General features: G+C 32.0%; 1 protein-coding gene across 2 annotated transcripts in view; it reads right to left on the bottom strand.

Moving 5' to 3' along the window:
• The window catches only part of shn (schnurri), a 156393-nt gene that overhangs the window by 75000 nt on the left and 58332 nt on the right, over window positions 1-23061 (bottom strand). The gene's annotated exons all lie outside the window — the stretch shown is intronic.

The raw sequence follows: 23061 nt of genomic DNA, 5'->3' as shown, positions 1-23061 counted from the left end.
GTAGAATTTGGGCAAAAAATATTTCACCTTTTTCATTTCGTTTTCATTTTTGACGGCTCAGGGTCTGTATTGAAATTTTGTATACATATACCTAAATATTATAATCTGGTCTTTATATTTATACTGTGTTATGTATTCTGCTTTGTTTTATATTTTCGAACTTTTATTTGATGCTTGGCTCTTGAGAATTAATTAGAATATTTTGAATATTAACAACAACTCAATTAGTTTTTCTAACAGGCAAGAATTATTTTTTCTAATTTTATTAAAAATAATTTTATAAAAAGTTATATATTCTTGATTTAAGCATTTGTTGTTAAAAAATTAGAGCGAAAGTTTTGTTGTAGTTCAAAATTCTGCAGAAAAAAAATTCATATTTATGATTTTTTGTGCATTAAAATTTATTTAAATACTTTTAGTTTGTTAGCTATAGTGTAATATTCCGTTTATTTTAACAACTTGTTTTGGTTTAATTTTTAAAACAGATGGCAACCCTTATAAAAAGTGACACCTATCTTTCTCATCTTTCTTAAAGCTGTTTAGTTTGCTGTCCATACTACAATATTTCATTTATTTTATAAAGATTTTTAAATAGGTGGCAACCCCACATAAAACATGAACTATTTTTAAACCGCTTTTGGTAACATATTTATAATGATTCGTATATCTTATTTACTTTGTTCGAAACATTTTTTATAAGGTGGCAACACTTCACAAAATATATTTTCAATTGTTGGCACTCTCTTTTTAATCTCTTTTGTTTAAGATCTATATTGCAATCATTCGTTTAACTTGTACCTCTAATTGCATTAAAATTTTCGAAAAGGTGGCAACTATCAAAAAAAATAATACTATCTTCAACTCTAAACCATTTAAACCTAATCGGTTTTAATGTTTCTATATCTATGATGTTTAAAATTGCCAATAACTTTAAAAAAGATTATGAAATTATTGGTGTGATTTTGTTGCCCCGGTCAAAATAAGTTTTTTGAATGACGCTCTTTTTCGAAAAGAAATTAAAAGATTGTGTATTTATAAATTTTCAAATTTATATACATTGTTATTCATTGCAGGCAGGCACTTAATGTAGGAAATTGTCTTAAAGTCGCTAAAAAAATCGATTTTGCATTTATCTGAGCTTAATTCTGCATTATCGGACTTAATTTAATGAGTTGAATAATAATGTTGTGAATCGAACAAACAACTGGTATAAATACGATAAACTGACATAAGCAAATCGAAATAGAATAAATAAATAGTTGAAACATTATATTCAATTCTGTTATTAATTTCGTTACGTTATGTATGTCTTTCGTGAAGAGAGTGTGAGCCGCGCTCAGAGCGAGCAGAGAAGTGACGAATCGAACACCAAAAGCTATGACAACCTGATAGTTTAACAAAAGTCGTAAATGAATTTGTTTTATGATTCTATTTGCAGTCTGAAAACTCAATTATCGTATTGAGTGGTATATACCATATAAACATACATACACTATATGTACATGTACTAGATATATAATAATGAATACTTTTTGTACGAAATAACTTACCAGTAAATTTCTAGCAATTAATCAACTTAATTTATAAAACAAACAAACAATGACGCAAAGCGAAATGCATATAGAAAATATATAGCAATAAAATATTGGAAATAAAAACAAATTGACCTTCAAAACTGACCAAATGCAATTCTCCACACTTCGCGCACTCCCAACCCACATTTAAATATTTGCATGACAATTAAAATACTTTGCACTCGCAAGTAAACAATAAAGCGGAAAGTTTATAAAAGTTGGGTGTGAAAAAAACAAAACACAACAAAAACAACACTAAAAATTAATAGGGTACGAAATAAATATTGAGTTTGAAGTAAATTAATAATAACAAAAACTGGTAAAAAAGTAAAATAAACAAGTAAGGAAGAGCTAATTTCGGTCTAACCGAACATCATAGGAGGCATAGAAAGCTCTTCTATTACACAAATTTTTGACAATGCTCAAGTTTACTGGAGAACTTTTTATAAGCATACTTATGGAGTAAAGTTAGCCGGACATTTCAAAATCGTGAATATTAGTTTTAGCGAGCCTAAGGAAAATTTTTGCATTTTAGGATCCGATTTTATACATTTTAGGCACAAAGATATACTGCTCTTAGAAAAATACGCTTTTTCAATTTCATTAAAATAACTAGCATATTGGTCGATATATGTGTTATAAAGTCAACTGAAAGTTCGAAAACATTTATATTAGGTATATGGGGGCTAAGGGAAGTATTGATCCGACTGAACCACGTTTTTGACATAAGGGTATATTATTATTTAAAAAAAAACAAATACTCCGATTCTCTATTATATATCTAACAAATTGATCGCTATTTTCGGCCAAAAGTCAGTCATATGCTCTGGGGTCCACATTTCCGGTATCTGGGGGCTTGAATAGTTAAATTCCGGTTATGACTATTTTTCGACCTGTGATGGCATAGATTAAAGGAAAATTAATTAGTGCTTGATCTGTATAATTGAAGGTGAAAAAATCAGATTGGATATAAAGTTGTGTTTTATGGGAAATAGACGTGGTTACTGTTCCATTTCACTCATTTTCACACTGTTATATGGGAATGTCAAAATAATCTAGGTAGGTTTGGTGATATGTGATTTCACCTAAATGTGTGCGCTGCCACGCCCATTGTTCAATTTTGACCCTTGCTCCTAAAAAGCCCTTTTGTGTCATCTCGGATGTAAAATTTAATGTCTCTGGTTTTTTCGGCGTAGCAGTGGTCCGATTACGCCCATCTACGAACTTGTCTTCGCTTTTTTGACAAAAAAACTTGTCTATCAACTTTCATTGCAATATCTCAATTTTTACTCAAGTTACCGCTTGCACGGACGGATGGACACACTTGCACCCGGATTTCAACTCCGCTCTTTATCCTGATCATTTGTATACAAAATCCAATATCTCACTCTAGTTTTAGGTGATACAAACAACCGTTAGGTGAACAAAACTATTATACTCTGTAGCAACATGTGGCAGGAGTATAAACACGTATTTATATCTTTTGCAACAAAAAGTGAGCGAATTATAAATAAATAAACCGTTATGCATTCCGGCTCGTACAACCCGTATTTATGTATGAATTTGTATATATACCTATGAGATAAATACTAGCTTTAGCACTCACTCAATTATCAGCAATCGTTTATGAAAAAAATAATTCAGGCATCAGTATTTCGGTGTTTCCCTTTCATTCGCGTTCCAAGCAAAATTAATTTAACAATTGGTTGTATTTTTTTTTACTTATTGAGGTTTGATATATGTAGGTGTTTTCAAAATTTTTCTGCTTAATTACAAACATGTACGAGACATGCAAATCAGCCATCACATTGCATGGTGTTGCACCAGCCGGGTCTCCATTACGCTTTCTTGCAGCTGTCGCGACCAATATTTCATACTCATGTTTGTATATATGTACGTAAATATCTGGCAATCAAGTATCTCAAGGATATCGTTGTGGGATCTACAAATACAACAAAAAGTAAGTCGGCAGCCTACAAGCGAGACAAAAATCTGCTTGCAGCTGCAATCTGAGCTTTAGTTGTGTAGATTTGTATGAATGGAAATATGTATTTAAGTATATACGAGGCAATTCGTATAAAATCGATCTTTTGTATTAAAAAATATCTGCGCAAAAAAGTAGTTTCTTTTCATGCTTCTTTAGTTTTGAGCGCTTACTTTTTTTGATTCCATCCTGTAATAAGAATTCTTAGGGATGATGGAGAGTTAAATAGCTGCAGCATACAAGTCTTTTTAAGATTAAGATTGTCTATATAGACAAAGTATTCTTAATAACAGAAGTTCGTAGGGTTATTATAGGTGAGGGTAAATGTAGTCGCTACTATTAGTTCTAGACAAGTAGTTTGGGGTCAGCTATGTCTTTTATATTGCCATTGCTAGCTGTCTTGTGGTTTTCTCGATCGAAGTGGACGTCAAACGGTTCCCCAATAGGTTCCACGATTGTCGTAGAATTTTCCTAAAATTTCCTTTTTTTTCTATTCAGAATTATAAAATAACTTTCTATATGATATCAAAACCAGCAGTATCAAAGTAAATTAAGACGCAGATTAATTAAACATACGCAACTTATCATTAAATTTTTTGAAGACCTTTCGGTTCATTTGGGTTGATTTTTTCGATTTCTGAATATATCTATCATCTCATATGGGTCTATCTGGTATGTCTTCTTAAACAAAGTCGACGGCTTTAAAGAGGTATCAAAGAACATTTTTATAATTCTCAGGATCTTTTTTTCGGTCAGAAGATCGTATTTTCGATATTCAGGGTTTAACGATTTTCGTCTCACAAATTCATATAAAAGTACTGTCTCTTGGTAAGTTTCATCTTAATTGCCATCTGTTCAAATTTAATTCGAACCTAAAAATACACTTTCACGAATTTTAATACAAATCTTTATTATCGCCTTCAAATTATGTCCCAGAGACAATACATGCATAGCAATGCTTAATGCAATTTTCCATATACTTTTTATAAGCCTCGGCTTGGATTGTTAGACAGTTTCGACAAAATATATTTATAAACCCACGTCTCGTGACCAGTTTGATGAAAGTAGGTTACTCAGCTACGTTTTCAAGCATCTCTTTGGTGAACTCTTCTCAACATCGTTCTCGCAAAAGAGTCAAGTCTTTGGTGTGAGTCCAGTATGACACGCTTCATAGTCAACGCTTCATACCCAAAACGTTAACCAAAATGTGTTGAGTTGATCCACAAGAGAAGAGATGTTGGGGTTCTCTGCTATCTCTTTTATGTAAACACATCGATTTTCAAGCACTTTTTATACTCTCGCAACCTGTTGCTACAGAGTATAATTTTTTGTTCACTTAACGGTTGTTTGTATTACCTAAAACTAATCGAGTTAGATATAGGGTTATGTATATATAAATGATGAGCATGAAAAGACGACTTGAAATCCGGCGGACTGTCTGTCCGTCTGTGCAAGCTGTAACTTGAGTAAAAATTGAGATATCCTTATGAAACTTGGTACACATGTTTCTTGGTATCGTAATAACTTCAGCAACATTTTCAACAATTTCTTCGCAAGCAGCACTTTAAATAGATCAGTCTAAGTCAAATTTGATCAGATTATATATAACACAGATTCAATGGACTATCGAACGTCTCTCGTATATATTTACAGTCGTATATACATACAAATACACACATACACGCCCACTCTGACACAGACGTAAAGTATATTTCTGTGTGCGCAAACGCAAAGCATTGTGACCCACCACCTGCTGATTTGGCGCAATTGCCCGGCAAGTTGATCAGGCACACCAACACCTGTGCGAACACATACATACATACACACATGAACACATATTAATAAATGAGGTTGCGTTTGCATTGCTTTATGCTTGCAAAAGCCAAGCCTCCCTTCGCAATAAATGAATGTCGCTCGCAAAGACAACGTTGTTATTGCTGTTGTTGCTATCGCTTGACTCCATTCACGTATTAACTCACTTGACGCCAAACGTACTTTGGCGCGCACAAAAACAATGGCGACTAAGTGTCGCCAGCGGCAATGCACCGAGACCTCAACTCGATAAAAACAACAAAAAATGCAACGAACTAGTTGCACATGCCGAATGCTGCTTGCAACAGCACTGAACCGTAACGGAAATACGGTCATCGTTGGCGGTGTTCGCTGGCTACGCAAAGTCGCGCACAGAAGACACCATTCAATGCAATTCGCAAACTCCATAAACGTGCGCAAATGGCCTCAAAAGCAGAGCAACATTGCATTCTTATCGCGCCTCACCGCCAAGACTTGCGCTGTCTACATCCTTTATACTCTTACCTCTCTTAACTCTGCGCTCGCTCATTTTAGTCGCTCTTTTTGTTTCTTCTTTCCCTCATGACCGGTTTGCATGAGTCCGCGACCCAGCGTCAATTGCAGTCGGTCGTCGGTCCAGACATTTTCGCAATGCAGCGTCAGCGATTGTTGGTAGTCACTCCCTCCAACAACAAAAACCAACAATAACAAAGCAATTTGCAGCGTTTTAAATGTTGCCATCGACCGGTTTGCTGCTGCAGCGCGACCCGTTTAGCAGTCTCGCGTGCGTCCACCTCTTTCATTGTAGAGCTGCTGCGTTGGACGTCATCTTTTACACACACATACGCACACACACATTAACTTATATTTTGACCCACCAACTCTGCCGGCGTTTAGCCATTGCAGACAACTATTTGCAACTGCGGCATACAACCCATACTATCGACTAAGCTTCAATTCGTGTGGTTGTCGGCCCAACCGTCCATCCGTCCGTCTGCCAGTTTGGTCATCTGAGTTTGCGCGCGTCCTTCCGCCATTCCAGCGTAACCAGTTCAATGCTCGCTGTTAATTGTGATTGTAGATTTCCGTTGTTTTTTTTGCTTGGCTTTTCGTCTGCTTAATTGTGTTGTTGTTGGTTGTTTCTTTTTTTTTTGTGCTCTTCACCGCATCGTTGCGCATGCGTTGTCGTTGATGACGTTTTACTTGTTGCTGCGCTCGCTTTTAGCCACATTTTCGTGTTTATATACTTTTCTCTTTGGTGTTTCAACTGTTGTTGTTGTTTGTTTGTTTTTTATGACAACAACAGCATTGTATTGCTCATTGTTTGCTCAGTTGTGTGTTTCTGTTTGCTTACATACGCATTGGGGGAAGCCGCCACGCTGCAAAATCAGCGGCGAACAGTCGATAACCGCGTGTTGTTGTTTATTGTTGTTGTTGTTTTAGCGCTTCAGTTTTTTTTGTTTTCATTACAATGTTTTTATTTTGGTTTGCTTTATTTTTTCATTATTTATTACTTGTATCTGCGTTTTAACTGAACTTCCTCTTGTTGTTGCTTTTATGTAAAGCTGTTATTAATTTTTTCTTTGTCTTTCTTTCGCTTGTTGCGCTCTTCTTTCCTCATGCTACATTGTTTCCACGTCATTCATATTTTTTGTATATTTTCTTTATCGGTATCGCTTCATTATGTGGCATATTTTAACAATTCACAAGCCGGTTGTCCGGCAAAAAACCAGCGGGTAGAGAGCCGCAGAAACTTGTTAGCCCCTCTTAGCACCGTCTGTTACGGCCTCTCACTGCGTTTGCCGGCAAACTGCCGATCATGATCAAAGTAGGTATACACAGCCATAAATTATTGGTAAGATGAGCTAAATCAATTTTGGCCATGTAGGAGCCACATTTGGCTCAAGGGTTACCTGTGACTGTAGAGGAGTGCTGATCTCCCGAATATAAGTTTTTTCTTGTTGGTCTAGTCTTTACGTTGAAAAATTCTACACTACAAATGATGAGTAAGGCAAAATTATGTAATTAATGAACCCGTAAAGTGAAGCATCCATATATCCAAAATATTTTCTGTATAAACTAGACAGATTCCGCTGAGCGTTATGTCTAAATCGCTTAGAAGCCGTTGAGTATGATTTGCTGGTTTCGTCAGTATATACGACATAACGTCGTTGTCAAGTACTGACGCATCTTAAACGTGACGAGTTCTTCGTCTACGAACTACTGCTGAAGATTTAATAAGTTTTGAAGTTCGATATGATATCAATATTGGTGAAAAAACGTGGATTTATGAATATAACACTGAAGGCCAACCCCGAGGCTTAGAAAGTATGGAAAATCCATACTTGTAGTGTCGCAGGAGCTTATTTTGAGGGCGATAATAAAAATAAATAATAAAATACTTGAAAACATTGTTTTTTTTTCGTCCGGTTAAATCTTGATCAGATGGTATAGTACTGAAGTTGTCGAAGACGATCGGTATTATGTTAGTAATGTCAATGTAAGTGTCAACCATTGAAGCTTATATAAAGTTAGTTTTACAGATAAGAGAAACTACATTGAGTTATAATTTTAGGGCTTCAAGCTCATCGTTAGTGAATAAATTTTAACAGTCTTCAGTTTCAGAGCAAGCGAAGTTTAATTTCCTCTCAGACCAAAATCGCATAACTGCAGTCTAAATCTTCATAGTCTAGATATTAATTACCCTTATAAACTTTACTTTCGGTTTCTTAGATGAACGCAGGGCTAATGCAAGAACTAGCAAAATTGTAACACCTTCTGGTCGAATCAAGCTTAGTTTTAGTTTGTGTTCTAACTGGATCTACTTTAGTCTACTTTTTTGGCAATAGCGTTTTTTGTAAGTAACTCTTTGACTGATATCGCTAGTTTGACGAAGTTACCAAGTGTTTTTTAGGTTAAAACGAAAAGTTTTCTGATAAAAAGTATTTAAGCAATTTATCACCAGCTCTGAAACTGTCCTTGCATAGAATATTTTTCTACAGCGGTACCATAACAAAATGTATAGGCCTAAGTATAGTATTACTGCTGGCTGCAATCAAATTCTATTAAAATTTGTAAAACTTTCGAAGAAGAGGATTTTTTGTACTTGTGGAACTACTATTTCTCATAGATCTTAAACTCAATGCTTAGCACTTAGTAAGCATCTCATATGACTCTCGTGCAGAGAAATGTTCTTGTACATATAGTTCAGCCACATGAGCGTTTCAAAAATCAGTCCATCAGGATATGACAGATCTTTTTAAATAATGACCATTTTTTCACTAGGTCTTCATCATTTAAGAAGAAAAATATTGCAGATGAATGAATCTTTGTAAATTATGTGTTTCTTACTCTAAGCTAAGTTATAATATAGATACTATCCTCATCGAAAGATTACCTAAAAATAGACCATAAATTATTGTTTTTTTTTTTAACAGGAAAATGTTAAATGAGCTCATGCAATTAAATAACTACATAATCGATCGTAATTAATTGCAATTCATATTTTCCTTTTATAACTTAGCTGTCCTCGTAATGAATCGCTGTTATCAGTGATGAGTGTGCAAAGTACATTTTCAACATTTATAAGCTTTCAGTGTAAGGCTACAACAAAAGTCGTCATATAAATGCATTTCTAGAAATATTCATGCATATTCTTATAAACAAATGTTGCACTTAAAGTTTATGTTTTGCATATTCCATCCATGGTAACATCACACAATTTTCCTAGAAGCGATAAGCTGTTGCGTGAAGAGTTCGTTTATTTGACGCTTATCAGGAAATATTACTTAAGTGCCCTGCAGGCGAATCCATATTGTACGAATGTATATAGTGCATTTTCGAGCTAACGAGTCACTACTTTTTTAAGTTGTTCACATATTTTACTTTCCATGCACAGTGAAACCTCGTTGCAATAGAATTCATGATAATAGCGTTTGCAGAGAAACTTGGTTGAAGTTAGGTTGGTTCTACAAATATTAACGCTGAAAAAATCACATCTCAGACTATGTAATGATATTCGAATGTTGTGTTTAAATTTCGATTATTATTGATCAACATACTTAAATCCAATTTCAATCGAACTATTAATACAGCATCAATATTTATACAGTTAAATATTGTAGATTATTTTCTATAGTTCTTTGATGACATCAGCGTTGATAAATAATTTGTATGTTCTAAAGTTTCCGATTGCTTAAGCTTAACTAATTATTGTAATTGTTTTTTAAATAACTTGGTTTTTAATAAATTTTTGTTTTAAAGATAATAAAATATCTCTATTTGAGATTTCAAGTTTATCGATAATTTTTAAAGGAGTTTAAAAAGTAACAGATGTCTGAAGCCTCAATTATTTGATTTGATTACATTCGATATTTTCAGAGTTCGTGTTTATCGATAATTTTTTAAAGTAATTTAAAAAGTAACATATGTTGTCAGCCTATTTTATCTTATTTTATATAAATTGGTAAAACTTTAATAAATTTAGTAAAATTTTTATGCTGAAAACGTTGAAGAAAAAAATATATCGATATTTTTATATTTGTAACGCAACTTTAAATAATACTCGTATATTGATATTTCTTTTAAGTTTTAGATATTTTTGTTCTAAGGTTATTCTTCACTCATATCAAACTTTCAATTATTTAAATAAAATATTGGCTAAAAATTAAATTATATAAAACCGATTATTCTGACTTAAATTTTTTTTGACACTTTTTATTGACGTTCCACCTCGTTTTTTGATGCATTTGAAATATTTTTTTTATAAAAAACATTAAAAAAAAATCGATATTTCAGACATCGATTTTTTCGAGAACTTTATAAAATTGTCGATAATATCGTATTACAAGTATATTATATGCTCGACATATACAGTATTTAAATATGTATGATGAATAAAAAGCAATTTTTTTCTGCTTGGTAGTATCTAAGAGTTAAAAAATCGATTTTTCGAGATTTGTACAATAAAACTATAGAACTTATAATTATGTACATTTATAAAATTAGTTAATGTTTTTAAATGTTGTCACGAATGATGTGATCGATACTTGTATCTGCCAAAATATATTGAAACAGCTTAAGTCGACTTATCGGAATTCGTATTTCTGATTAAAATCGAAACACACCGTAATGTGTATTTTATTGCAATTTTAGCTTAGCTTTTCGAAGTTATCGTTTAAGGTGTTTTATCCACATGTAAATTTAAAAAAATCGATTATTTTTTTTGTATATATCGAATGTACTAATTGAGAATATTCTCGAAAAAATTTAAGCTGATTCGGCAAATAGTTTCGGAAATATCAGCGCAATTGTAAGAGTTTTTAACTAAATGTAATCCGCTCCGAAAACTTTAAAATCATTTTCTCGAAAAGCTGGTTTCAGAGTCGGAAAGGAAATCGACCAATCGACGCGAAGTGTAAATTAGAAAAAAAAATCGATTTAAAAAAACTACGGGCAGCCGCCATTTTGTCAAAAATTGAAATTTTGATTAATCCTTCGTTCATTTTTTGTATTGTATGTAGTATTATATATAGTAATAATAGTAATTTTGTTTTTTGGACTTAAGTTAATAAGCCAGACACCATTTGTCGGAGGTTCTCCTGTAGATGAACCACAAGTTCTAAGTAATTCTAACATCATTGTTTTAAATGTGTCGCTGACTAATAAAATACATTGACTTCTGTAAATGTGCATTAGTTTTATTTATTTAATAAATAAAATGCCTTTTCGAAATAAATTCACGATAAGGGTTATAACCCCTTAACATAAAATATACTGTTGAGTCTCGAAAATCTTAAATCACTCCCACTATCCTGAGGTGGGTGAAGTTATTATTATTATTTTTTTTTTATTTGTCAAACTTATTGTTATTAAAACCAAATAATTTCCAATCTCAATTTGCTACAACATTATAATTTCGATATATTTCGATATAATTATATTTTTTTAGTAGGGCTTATGTGAAGTGGCGGCAAAATTACATCTCTACAAATAATTTATGTAAACATTTTTATACATACATTTCTAACGTGTTGGTGTGCTCTACTCATAAGTGACAGTTATAAATACCAGGAAGTGTTACAAAAATATGCAATGCCAATAAAGTGGAATAGATGCGTTGTAGAATATTAAATATGCGAGAAAATAATAAAAAATGATAATAATAAATGTAGACAACGTAAATATAAAGTGTGATGCTATTTTAATATTCTGTATTATGCTCTAGGCTATGGTTTGTCTGGGCAAAGGTATGGAAAATAACAAAATGCAAGCATAAACTGTATGTAATGCAATAAAAAGCGCAACAACAACAATTTGTGGTTGGATATATACATATATACATATATATTAGAGTGAAGCGAAAAAAAAACTGTTTTTTAACATCTAGAGGATGTCAGTTTTAAAGTAAATTTCGAGTAATTTATTAATTTATTTTTGGTTTAAACTCTTTACATTTATATATAAATTACCGAATGTGACGGTTTCTAAATCAAAATGTATTTTAAAGCTTAAAAAAAGCATATGGTCATTTAAGAATTTTTTTAAAACTCCAAAAATGACCACACATTTTTTTTTAATTGATAACTTTTAATTGGCCAGAAAGAGGACTCTCCACAGCTTCTAGAACACTTATCAAACATTTTTTAAGAAATAAAAATTTTAACTCGAAAATTTACTTTAAAAGTGAGTAAGCCACCTCTAGATTAAAAGTTTTTTTTTTATTTTGTCCAAAAATTCTCTTTTTTATAATCTACAGATTTTACACTCAGGCTAAGCCAAAAAAAATTTTTTTTTTTCGCTCCTCCCTAATATATACATATATACTACATATATATTATATATACACATATGATTCTCAATTTCGTTGTAAGAATTTTTGTTTGTATTTTCAAATACATATGCATGTACGCTCATCCTGTATGCAACTGTGGTTGTTGTTGTTGTTATTGTTAACTTTGCACTTTATGCAATTCTCCTGTTTATTGTATTTGCTCTTTGCTGTGTTTGTTTCATTTTACAATAATAGCATTTGTTATTGTTGCCGCTTAACAGCTGCGGGAGTCGCATTGTCGCCGCAATGTGCGGAATGCGAGCGCGAACAACACACACACAGGCAAATAAGCGAACATACGAACAAACAAACGAATCGAACGGCGAATGCAAATTACAAATTGCGATTGCGAATTGCAATTGCGACAGTTTGTCATTGCGGCATGTCAACCCAATTTGCTGAGTCGGCTGTTCTCTGTGTGCTTGTTGTTTGTGGCTTGGCTGGCTTTCCGTTTAGCACGGCTGTTGCTGCCCGAAATGGCCAATGCGCTGTTACATGCAAAAATTTGCACACATACATGCTTACATATTTGAACATATGTATGTGTATATATGTACATATGTATATATAAAAAGATATGGTAAAAATTTGTATACATACATATATTATAGGCATATCACTCGCTTCGCAACGATTGGGGAAAATTTGCATCAAATCTGTTCGTATGTATGGTATATATGTGTGTAATATAGTGGGTTGATAAGTTTATATGTATATGTTTATATAATATAATACATTCATGTAAACGGCATACACGACTGCCTGCTCTCTGGTTGCGCTGTTGCTTCTGTCTGTTGTTGTTGTCCCAGCTGGCATAAGTAGACTTTGGCCGCCACTTTGCGCCACTGGGCGTTTGCTATGTAAGTCATATTTATTTTATTATCATTATTTCTTTATCGTAGTATTTTATAGATTTTTGTTTCGTTTACTGGTCAGCTATTTGTACTCTTAGCATAGATACAAAACATAACATATATCCATATATATATGTATATAGTCAAATTACGAAATTTGTTCAACTTAACCAAAAATAAATTACGTATTATGGCATTATTATTCGATTAGAATACTACATTACGATTTTCCGTATGGCCTTCAGTGCCTTCAACTAATTTGGGTATTTTTTCGGTTTCGGTTAATTTTTTAGAGCTATTCCCTAGATTGTTGGGCAGTTTCGACATTATATTCATAAATCCACGTTTCGTCTCCAATAATGCTGCGTTTAATGAATGTAGGATTCTCAGCTGCGTTGTCAAGCCACTCTTTTGCGACCTCTAGTCGACTTCCTTTTTACAAAAGATGCAGGTCTTTTGGTATGAGTCTAGCATTGACACGCTTCATACTTAAAACATTAACCAAAACACGTTGATATTGAGTTCCTCTACTATCTCTCTGACGCCAACATGAATATTTTCAAGCACTGTTTCTTAAAATTTTTCAATGTTATCGTCATTATCAAGTTGGATAGACGACTCGCATCCAACTGCTGCCAAACACAAATTGACATATGAATATCAAACGTCACATGAAAGTAAAAAAGAGTTGTATCAAAAACCCCCCAAAAAAATTCTTTTCGGTTTGTGTCCGATTCAAATTTGATCAGATGGTATGTACATTTATATTTGCCAACTCTCGACGGATGAAGATACATTTTTGAAGTGCGTTTCCTTAAATCATGAAATTGTAATTGATTTTCTGCAACGAAATTGTGTTGCGTAACAAGATTCCGTCACGTTCGTAGTGTATAAAGCGCGGGTTTAGTTAAGTTTTAATCGATTAGAATAATTCTTATGGATAGTGTGGTATTCGCATAGTTTCTTTAAAGCAAAGTTTGTGGGTTGCCACCTGTGAAATTTGTTTTTATTCAATTTAATTCATATTTTAAAAAAAATTATCGAAATATGAGCATTAAACCAAAGGGCCATAAAAATTATCGGTTGATAATATATATTTCTGAAAAGGGTTGTCGTCTGTTTATAATTTATTAAAAAATATTTGATAAAGTAAACGAATTATCGAAATATTAATACAATAATATTATTTACAGTTAAAATATTTCGGAAAAGAATTGGCAACTTTTTTAGTATTTTGTTGTTTTTTTAAACAGATACAATCATAGTTTTACCGGTGATACTTTTTATAAAGCTTGTCACCAGCCTGAAATATTTATTCTCAAAAATGGGTAAAGATAGGTACAAAAATATAATATTAGTCTCAAATTTAAGACACTACAGAAAAGTGGTGGGTGATACACTGAGAAGTATATTCAATAGGATCAGAAAAATCTGTGGTACCCAAAAACCAATAATTTCCTTCATTGAATATTATAATTGATATAATTAATAAAACCTTTTTATACTGCTTAAAAACTGAATGGTGAATAGGAATAGATGTATAATAGGAAAAAAAAGATTACTTTTCTTCGGTGGACTCACATATTGAGGGACACCCAGGGAAGCTTTACTTCTTTTGCCCATATTTCTATGCACTTAATTTTTGCTCTTAAACTTTGTGAAATTTGCAAGTTAACTATTTTTTTAACCAGAAAAGTATTACATTGAAATTGTGATATTTTGAAAGAGTTGCCACCTTTTTGGAAAATAAAATGTACTTCAATAGGTAATTAAATAATTTATATCAAATTGAAGGTACTCGTATTTAAGCTATATTTAAGAGCACTTATTTTAAAAATATATTGTTTATATACAGTTACCACCTCTCGAAAATAGAGGGTTAGTAAAAAATGTTCGTTTCGACATTAAATAAAGAAATAAGGGTATTAAACAGAAAATTTGTGAGAAACCTTTATGCCGAAAAGCAGAGACGTTTTACTGTCAAATTTTTACTTATTGAAAAGGTTGTCATATTTTTGGAAAATAAAATTTTCTTTATTAGGTAATTAAAGATATGCTATTAAATTTTTGGTATATAAGCTTTATGTGGAAATTTAGCAAAAGATGAGCTTTTTGACATCAAATAAAAGAAATTAATAAATATATAGAACATAGTTGAAATAGCTTTGTTGCAGCAAAGGTTGCCATGTACAATGAAGACAAAATGTCTTGCAATATATTTGTGTTGGGAAACTGGACTACTAGAGTCGTTTATATGATGAAAATAAGTATCGTTAATGATCAGAAAGTAGTAGAATAGAGTATTTTTTATGATTTCTGATATTGAAAAAATATTTAAAGTTTTTAAAAATTTTTATAAATATAAAATATCTATAAAATAGTTCTTTGAAAAATACTCCAAAAATTTGCATAATTTTCATCGTTTTATATAAAATATGATCTCAATAATAACAAAAGAATATAAAATGAGTCATTATATTAATAGCGGTATCGCAGTGCTATGGCAGTGCTACTTTAGATAGTGAAGAGTGTAACCCACTTGCCGAAACACTTTATCCACCTATATTTATGGTCTTTTCTGTTATAGTGCACTTCACTGACTCAATAATTATTTGATAGAGATAGCAGCCGTGGCTGCTGATATGAATCAATAAAGAAAAAGTTGGACCAGCAAAGTCTATTTGCAGCCATATTTGTATGGCTTTAAAATCCTTAGTCAAAATATTTGCAATTTCTAGCTAGTAAAAATAAATAAAAGTGTTGTTATGAAGTGAATTTACAAAAAAAAAAAAATATATATATGTAAAAGTCATGTAAACAATTAAAATGCAAATAAAAGAAGCACCCACACACATACACTAAAGCCTACTGCACTCAATCAAGCAAGCAAATCAAATATAAATAATAATGCAGTGTCATAAACGCAGCACACACACCTACACACAAACCCATATATGTATTTGCGCACGCCTGGAAGCCATGCAACAATTGTGCGGAGAAGCGCAAATGTGTCAAAAAAAAAAATGTTACGTATACGCCCCATTGTCTGCTAGTATTTGGTGTGGTGTTGCGTTGTGGGCTTTGACACAAGCTATTTTCCATGCAAGCGTGTTGCTATGTTAATGTACAAAAACAATTTTAGAACGACATTGAATGTGTAGATGGGTATGTGAAAATATATGTGTGTGTGTAGCTTAAGTAGAGCAACAGGTTCATAAAATGTTTTAATTCACGAACATAAATGTGCGCATACATACACGCATACAAACTTATATGATGCATTCGTATGCAAATATGTTTTATAAATTAAAAAAAAAAAAATTACGCAAAATAGTTCTCCCTGATATTTAGTTTTTGTGAGGAGTGTTTGCCTGCCACTTTCGCGTTCATTAACCTTTTTTTTGCACAGAAAAATTACCGATTTGTTGTTTGTTTTACTTTTATTGTTTACTAATTACTTTCACAGACTGTGTTACAGGAAAATTATTTTTTTTTACTTTTTTTTGAGGCGTTAAAAAAAAAGTTTATTTTAAGCAAAATTTTGCGGATTTTAGCCTCTCAAAATTCGATTTTTATTGAGAGAACATGCAGAAAAAACAGTGATCGTTTAAATCTGTTTCGAGAAAACATATATTTTAAAGATAAACTGCTAATGCTGACTAAACTGAGCGGTTACAGTTTAGAAACCTGAAACTCAGAAAATGTTTGAAATGTTTATTTTAGTTTTGTGGTATTTTTTATAGAAAAAGACTATGGAAATTTGCAAAAAAAACTAATTTTTTCAAAATTTTACACTAAATGTGCTCCTTAACTTGAATTCTCATTATTAATGACTGAAAAATAAAAAAAATAAAATGTTCAAAATTAAATGATATATTTTAGGAATCTACCTAAGTGGTTTTCAAATAATTTTCATGTTTATTTAAACACTATCCTAAAAACATAATTTTTTTTTAAATGTAATAGTTTTGCATATAAAAATGATTTTTATTATCGCAACGCCATCAACTTGCATATATAAATCCTTGAGTGTTCATTTAAAATACTTATAAAATTTCAACGAAATCTGTCGATGGGTTATGGAGTTTTGTAAGGTTTGCGTGAGAGTTCTTTAGATAAGCACATGGTAAAAAATGCAGGATATGGTTTAATGACAGGTTAATGAAGACGTATAGTTGAAAATGTTTTTGAGATAGGATGCTATCTGTTGAAAAAATTTCTATTCGATTGAATTTATAAAATAAATATTTTTATAAACAATGATGAATTATTAGAATACGGCTTATAAATCAGAGAGATTTAAGATGGCTTACAAATAACCTTTGCAAAGTTAGGCAAATAGTTTACAAATTTCAATTTAATTATATCTGTAAGATAAAAAACCGCTATAATAAGGCATATTTATTACAATGATCAAGATAATCATTTATTAAATAAGGTATTCCTTTATACCGGACTGAAAAAAATACATTTTCACGCATATTAACCACAATTTTTATTCTTCCAGAGCCAATATACAAGTATTAAGGCCAAGGCTTTATCCAATTTTTCATACACTGCTTATAAGCCTCCTCGCTCTATTATGCCCTCTTTGACTCACCCCGTGCTTCTGATGAAGTTCAACAAAACAAAAAGTTTTATCTGTGCAACCTCCTAAACATCGTCAAGAAAGACTCGTACGATAGTTGCGATTATTTCTATCTATCTATTTCTACCTTCTGTCAGATTCTACAATAATCATTGCGAAATAGAATGTCAGGTATCAGTAATAGGTGATAAAACAAAGATACAGCTTTCTTGATAATAATGAGACCTGATGATTAAACTTCCTTGGACAGTATTTATTAATCCAATATTTTTTTGAGCGGAATATCCCGTAAATTAGTGAGTATAACCAAATTATTTCTGTCCAACTGGTGAATGTTTTGCATTCTTTTATTTTTCTAGATGAAATCATACCAAGTCCTAATCGCTAAGGAAAACGCTTCCGAATGCGTACAAAACTAATATCAATGATAGAAAATATTATGGCAAATGCGCTAAATTACAATAATAATAAACACAAATGAACACTTGGAAAATTTTTTGTAGCGTGACAACAAAGCGACTGGAGTAGAAAGCCAACCCAACAGGGGCGCTTTCAAACAACAACAACTCTATTTACTTATGTGTGTATGTTCATTTATAAATATTTGTATATACATATACTATAAGTATGTACATAATTGTACATATGTTTGTGAGTATACTACGGAATCTACCACTTATGGGCATTGAATATTGTGTGTAATGTCGGCTTCGTGACTAATGTAGAAAACATTGACACGCTAACAATTGAAAAAAAAATTAGAAAAAATGATAATATTCCTATATGAATATATAATACTACGAACATTCATACATAATGTACAAGTAGAAATACCTAAGCACTCAGTGCTGCCCGCACTTGTACGCACGTTTAAAGGCACTCACTTGGAAAGTTATCAGCGTTATCGCAATAAGTGTATCGTGAAAACTTAATGATTATCATGTATATTAAAATATATTAAATACACATTGTTATGGCATAGTGTTTTGTTTTTACATAATATTAATATGATTATATAAACTTTACGTGCATATGGGCAAACCTATGTGAAACTTTGAATATCAATAAGAGCGGCATTCTTTATGAGCGACATAATTATTATTTAAATCAATGAATAGTGCCTCGACTTCGTTGGTCATATCAACTACTCTTAATTTGTGTTAGAGCAAGAATATGTGTAGGGTTGCCAGGCTAAGTTCCGCAATGAAAACACATTTATGGTAGTGTTCAGTTATATTGGTATATACTTCTATGGCAATGAAATCTCGAAAAAAGTAATATTATGATCGTTACCAGGTGGACAAGAGAAGACCTTTTTGTAGAAGTTTTACATAAAATACATCTGGAGTCACTATAAACACAAACTGACTAGAGAAAAGTTAAAAATTAAAAATAGTAAAAAAATCGTTAACTGCACCGAAGCTATAATATCCTTCACAAATACAAAAGTTTCCAAACAAGAACCTGATTTGGTTGCAGCTATAATCGTATGCTATAGTAATCCGATCTAAGCAATTTGTTTGAAGATTGTACCGTTGCCTTGAACAATAAATCCACGTCGAATTTCGTGAAGATATCTCGTCAAATAAGAGACTTTTCCACACAAGGACTTCATTTTGATCGATCAGTTTGTATGGCAGCTATATGTTATAGTGTTCCGATCTGAACAAGTTTCTCGGATAATATACCGTTGTTTTAGATAATACTGCATGCCAAATTTCATGTAAATGTTTTGTAAAAATAAAAAAAAAAACTGTCCATACAAGAACTGGATTTCGATTGTTTAGTTAGTTTGGCAGCTATATGCTACAGTGGGCTGATATCGGGGGTTCCGACTCTTGGGGAAAAATTAACTTGTGCAAAATTTCCAATCGGTATCTTAAAATCTGACGGACTAGTTCGCGTACATACAGACAGACAGACGGACAGAAGGATATGGCTAAATCGACTGAGCTCGTCACGCTGATCATATGTATATATATATATTTTAGAGCGTCCCCGACGTTTGCTTATTGGTGTTATAAATTTCGTGGCAAGCTTAATATACCTTATTCAGGGTATACAAATAATCTGTGGAATTTTATATCTTTTTTGGACTTTTGAAATTTACGCACTTTTTTGAAGAAGGTTCTCGAGTTTAATAATATTAAGGTTTTTGATCCAATTTTCAGTTTTAGTATTTTGTGCATTATTGTTTTGAGATCAGAGTGATTTAAGTACGTATTTATTTATTTTTTTTTTTAGGATATGAGTTCTTTTAGAATCATTAAAATTGTCTTTAAAAAAACTTTTTACAATTTCTGAAGCACGACTGTACTTAGTCTTAGATTAGTTATTATCATTATTTTTTTACCATTTAAAACATTTGGTTTGGTTTTCGTTGAAATATGCATATTTAAATATTATTTCGGCCTTTGAATATATAATTTAAAAATAGTATTTAAATATATTACATAATATTTTATATAAAAACCATTTCTGAAAAAATATAATATTTGCTTTACATTCTTTCAAAATATTTGTAGAAGCGTTAAAGAATTTTATCATATATGTTAACCATGTTCGGTGTGTGTCTTTGCTAAAATATGAGTGCTGCGCCTCAATGTAGGCAACAATTTGATGTTGTAATCACAACTTAAACTGTGAAAAGATATTAAACATACTATAATATTCCCATGGAAAGTACTGATAAAGTCTTTAATTTCGCCCGGTGTGCATTTTCGATAAAATGCGAGTATGGAAAAATGGTAGAAAATTATTACAATACTTAGAAAATCTATTTAAGAATACTTTATTCGCAATTTCTTATTAAATTCTGCGTAATAATAAAGAAAACGTGGAATAAGTTACGACGCCCTCGTTTCCAAAGGTCCCTTTTACTAAGATATTGCTGCGCTAATTTGTCTGGATTATTGAAATTTTTTTTTGTTTTGAATCCTTATTGATATATTTTGGTAAGGGTCTTTTAAAAACATATTATGCTTCACTGTAATGGAATACGGATCAATAGAGCTCATAACACCATCCCAGTAAGTCACGGCTACCGAAAATCCAATATATTGAATTAATTAGCGTGGAAGGGGAAACTAACACATTCACAACGTGCAGCTCTCAAGGCTTTTGCGATGAACGATCACACACTCACAAGAATTCCGGTTAGAATTGTATATCAGACATCTCTGATAGCGCCGTTTGGTTAATAAACTGTTGATTTAACCGGTAGGTGACTTTCAGGCTTATCTTTCTCCCAGAAAAATTAGTAATCATTAAGATTTTAAAATTTAAAAGTTTGCTCTATAGCTCAACACACGCTCAGAGCGTCATTAACGCTCCAATTATCCACCAGTTTTACAAAATTCCAATGACTATTCAATACAATTGATTTACTACAGGTAAAATTTGAAATGTAAAAGAGCAAAGTAAGAGAAATAAAAGAGAAACGTTTACAATTAAAGAGAGATACATTAATGAGTGACACACTTGAGTCAAATCGTGCTGTTTCGAAAAATAGCACATTTACGTGTATTTCGCAGCTCTGCGCCATTTATTTGTGTTGGCTGCCATGTGCCCCACTCTTAAGTAGGCTTTTTTGACGCTCTAAATTTTCTGTTTTCGTCATCACGACTTGGCTGTCACGCTGAGAGAGGGAATTCCCTTGCATTACACTTTTGTGTTGTTGTTGTTTTGTTATAATCAATTGTGTTTATGTGTGTGACATTACAAACATAAAGGTTTTGATATGTATTTTTTTGTTGTTCGTTTTGCCTCACTTGTTGTTTAATTTGCCTCACGTTTTAGACGTTCAATTTTGTCACATTTAGCTCGTCGTTGGCTGATGTTTTTGTTGTGGTTCTAATACTATGTTATTTTTTATATGCATAGTTAATTTTATTTTTAGGTTTTATTACTTCGTTGTCTTTCTATTTTTTTTTCTTTTTAGTGTTTCATGTTTACGGAACTTTTGCTCATTGTGATTATTACTGATTGATCAACTAAGGCTTTAGCCTGTAATACTGTCTTTTATGACTGTTTTTTTTTCATTTTTATTTTTTTTTTCTGCGTTGCTTAGTATCTGGAATGTATAATACTCTTTCTCCCGCTTCACACCTGCTTACTCTCACCACATAGTTATTAACCGATTTCATTTGATTCGGGTTTTTCAATTATTTCACATTCGTGTTGCCTCTTCCCTTCTTTGTTATCAAAAAACAATTATTGGATTTTCACTTATTTTTTTAATTTTTTTTATTTTTTATTTTCATACCTGGCCCGCACTCACTTTTTTACCGAAACACATTTTTTCAATTTGACCGTGTTCGGCGCATTTATTTTTAGCTCAGCCACTATGGCTCCGCACAATTTAACCCAAGCACCTTTTGTGATTTTTGTTGTTCAATTTAGTATGCTTTATTTTCACAACGCTTCGTGCCTTGCGTGTTTAAGTAATTGATTTTTTACACACTTGTCACATTTTGTGCTTTGTTGTTGTCATTTTCGGTATTATTATAACACAATTGGCTACTTTTATAAATATTTAATGATGGCAAAAGTTCAAGTTCAAGATATTTTTCTCCATTAGTTCGTGCTATTTTTACTGTTTACTCTGGTACTCAGCCGAAGTGGCGTATTTCATTTAACTAGTTGAGAATTGCGTAGTAAGCAGTTGTAAGGGCGTGGAAAACTGTTGCTTAGATACATAGATACCGTGTTTCGTATTTCGTATTTTTAGAGCTTTTTTTAACTACTTGTTTAATCTTTTTGTATTGTTTTAAGATTAGATTGATAAATATATCGGTCTACAAAAAAAAATATATATATAATTTTCTAACTAAATAATTCTGTTAGTCAAAATTGCGGAACACATGCTTCAAAGTAGAGACATTGTCCAAGTTTTAGCTTATTTTATGTTTTTTTCTATTTTGTTGACTTTCGATCGAGAGCTCTAATTTGGAAAATTTTATATTAGCCTTAGTTCAAATAATTTTGATACCAGATAATTCTTTATTTTAGTGAAATATAAGGCATTTCAACTTTATCCTTGTTCGAAGTCTCGGACCTGCAGGAATGACCAGCTCGCCATCTAGGCAACTTTGATCAGACATAATCAGGTCATACTTGCTTAGCGCAGAAGCCTCGTATTTTTTTAATTCACACTAGTCGGAATAAGCTTGCGAAAAGTTAAGAGCTAGTAACCTGTCGCCCATTGAATTTAGAAATGCCCAAACGTTTGGAGCAAGAGAAAACCGCAAGAGAGGTAAAATAAGAATAGAGACGCCATAATTGTATCAAATAGTAAACGATTTAACACCGAACCGTAAAGATAATATCCACCCAACTGAGCAAATCATTTTATGAATTTTCACCATTCGGGTTGTGAAAAATAAATGAAGTCATGAACATTACAAGTATTAAAGGCATGAAAAAATAACCAAGTTAAT

Source organism: Bactrocera oleae, chromosome 4 (assembly GCF_042242935.1).
Source record: "Bactrocera oleae isolate idBacOlea1 chromosome 4, idBacOlea1, whole genome shotgun sequence".
Lineage (NCBI taxonomy): Eukaryota > Metazoa > Arthropoda > Insecta > Diptera > Tephritidae > Bactrocera > Bactrocera oleae.
This window is presented reverse-complemented; position numbering and strand designations above follow the sequence as displayed.